The 2,995-nt window shown below is 61.4% G+C and overlaps 1 non-coding gene across 1 annotated transcript; it reads left to right on the forward strand.

Moving 5' to 3' along the window:
• The first annotated feature begins 2,664 nt into the window (after nt 1-2,664).
• On the forward strand, nt 2,665-2,783 carry LOC131869086 (5S ribosomal RNA). The gene has a single exon (XR_009367481.1). It is a non-coding gene; the product is annotated as a 5S ribosomal RNA (ribosomal RNA).
• The last annotated feature ends 212 nt before the right edge of the window (nt 2,784-2,995 follow it).

Raw genomic sequence — 2,995 nt, forward strand, 5'->3', positions numbered from 1 at the left:
CCGAATTCGTTTGCATTGACCGCACCAAAGGTGCACGCCTTGGTGTGCACCTTGGAGTGCACTTTGGTGCTCACCTCGGTGCACACTTTGGTGTGCACCTCGGTGTGCACCAAAGGTGCGCACCTTGGAGCGCACCAAAGGTGTACACTTTGGAGCGCACCACATAGGGTCTTTGAGAGGTTGGCGCAGTGCGCACACCAAGGTGGGTGTTGAGGTGCGTGCCGAGGTGGGTGGGTGCTAGGGTGCGCTCCATGGTGGGTGCCAGGGTGGGTGCGTGCTAGGGTGGATTCCAAAGAGGGTCATAGGGTGGGTGCCAAGGTGGGTTGGTGATATAGTGGGTTCAAAGGTGGGTACTAGGGTGGGTTCCAAGGTGGGTCACAAGTTGGGTGCCAGGATGCGTGGGTGTTAGGTTGGGTGCCAAGGTGGGCTCCTGCGTGGGTGGGTGCTAGGGTGGGTTTCAAGGTGGACGCGAGGGCGGGTGCCAAGGTGGGTAACAAGTTGGGTGTTAGGATGGGTGAGTGCTAGAGTGGGTGCCAAGGTGGGTGGGTGCTAAGGTGGATGCCAAGGTGGTTCACAGGGTGGGTGGGTTCTAGGGTGAGTTCCAAGGTGGGTCACAGGTTTAGTGCTAGGGTGCGTGTCAAGGCGGGTGTCGAGGTGCCTGGGTGCTAGGGTGTGGATGCCAATGTGGGTCATAGGGTGGGTACTAGGGTGGGCTGCAATGTGGGTGCCAAGGTGGGTAACATGCTCGGTTGGTTCTAAATTGGGTGTCAGGGTGGGTGTGCACCCACCTTGCCCGAGGTGGGTGCCAAGGTGCCAGTGTGGGTGGGTGCTAAGGTGGATGCCAAGGTGGGTGAGAAGGTGGGTGATAGGTTGAGTGGTAGGATGGGTGGGTGCCAAGATGGGTCACAGGGTGGGTGCAAGGGTGGGTAGGTGCTAGGGTTGGTGTCAGGGTGGGTGGGTGCTAGGTTGGGTTCCAAGGTGGGTGCGAGGGTGAGTGTCAAGGTGGGTCACAGGTTAGGTGCTAGGATGGGTGAGTGCTAGGGTGCAAAGGTGCCAGGGTGGGTGCTAGGATGGGTCGATGCTAGGGTGAGTGGCAAGGTGGGTCCACAAGTGTCAAGGTGGGTGCCGAGGTGGGTGCCAACTTGGGTTCCAAGGTGGGTGCCAAGTGGGCGACTGCTATGGTGGATGCCAAGGTGGGTCACGGGGTGGGTGCCAAGTTGCTAGGTTGTGTTCCAAGGTGGGTGCCAACGTGGCTGCTAGGGTGCGTGGGTTAAAGGGTGTGTCACAACGTGGGTGCCAGGATGGGTGCGCACCCACACTGGCCAAGACGGGTGCAAGGTTGGGTTCCAAGCCCGGTCACAGGCTGGGTGCTAGGATGGGTGGGTGCCAAGGTGGGCACCAGGGTGGGTGCACCCACCCTGGCCAAGGTGGGTCACGGGGTGGGTCCTAGGGTGGGTAACAGGGTGGGTACTAAGGTGCGTGCCAAGGTGGGTCATGGGGTGGGTGCCAAGGTGGGCACCAGGGTGGGTGTGCACCAACCCTAGCCAGGGTAGGTCACGGGGTGGTTGTCGGGGTGGGCGTCAAGGAGCCAAGGTGGGTGGCAAGTAGCCAAGTTGCGTGCCAAGGTGGGTGTCGGGGTGGGTGCCAAGGATCCAAGGTGGGTGCCAAGGAACCAAGGTGGGTGTCTGGGTGGGTGCCGAGGTGGGAGCCAGGGTGGGTCCCAAGGTGAGTGCAAAGGTGGGTGCCAGGGTCAAGGTGAGTGCCAATGTGGGTTCCAAGGTGCCAGGGTCAGGGTGAGTGCCAATGTGGGTTCAAAGGTGCTAAGTTGGGTGCGAGGTTGGGTGCGAGGGTGGGTGGGTGCCAAGGTGTGCTAGGTGGAAGCCCGGGTGGGTCGGCATCCCATGGGTGTCGAGTTGGGTGCCTGATGGGTGCTTCTTGTCAAGTTTTAGTCGTCGGGACTCATTTCGAGCCTTAGAGGTCGTTTCTTGTCCGGTTGCCCTGTCTTCGACCTGGGAACCCAATTTTGGTCCTCGGGTCCCATTTTTTTTTGTCTCGCATCCCACTTTTGGCCTGTGGCCTTTTCGGGGTCGATTCTCGTTTTGGGCATCAGAGCATGTTTCTTCTCCTAAAACCCAATATTTGTTTATTAAGTCTCGGAACACATTTTTGTTCTCGTGGACCCATCATGGGTCTTGGAACGCATTTGTGGTCCTTGGGTCCCATTTTGCATCCCGAAACTTGTGTTTTGGTGCTTGATCCCTATTTTGGGTGCCCACCTTGCACCAAGTGCGCACCCGGGGCAAACCGAGCGCCTTGGTGCACCGGGGCAAGATCGAGCGTGCACCCGAGGCGCCCCGAACATGCACCAAGGTGCACTCGGCCCACATGTGAGCGCAGGTCGTTGCGCCCGAGGTGGTGTGTGGGCACCGCGTTGCAGACGGGACACTGCACGCACACGACGCCCCGTCCAGGTGCACGCACGTAGGCCGGGCCGGGTGCACACCCGACGCCCTAGCAAGGTGCGCGCACCCGGGCAGGGCTCACACTTGGCGAACGGGGCGCACTTCGCGAGGGAGGGTGTGCACCTCGACGGGGGTGGGTGGCCGGGGTGGATTCGCACGTGGGTCGCGGTTTGCTAAGTACACACTGCGACAAGCTCATAACGGGTGCGATCATACCAGCGTTAGTGCACCGGATCCCATCAGAACTCCGCAGTTAAGCGCGCTTGGGCCGGAGTAGTACTGGGATGGGTGACCTCCCGGGAAGTCCCGGTGTTGCACCCTTTTTTAGTTTTTCGCCGGGCGTCGCAATGCTATTTGAATAAACCTTTTGCCCGTTTGCGTTCTCGTCGGGGCCGGGCCGGGCCGGGGTGCGCTGCCCGCACTACCGCGCGCGCGGGGGCGACACCGAGCGCGCACCCGAGGCGCCCCGAGCACACAGGCCACGGTGCAACCCGGGCGTTGTGCGCGCACCCCGGTGCGCCCGAGGTGCTGCG

This window comes from Cryptomeria japonica, unplaced genomic scaffold, assembly GCF_030272615.1.
Source record: "Cryptomeria japonica unplaced genomic scaffold, Sugi_1.0 HiC_scaffold_234, whole genome shotgun sequence".
Classification (NCBI taxonomy): Eukaryota; Viridiplantae; Streptophyta; class Pinopsida; order Cupressales; family Cupressaceae; genus Cryptomeria; species Cryptomeria japonica.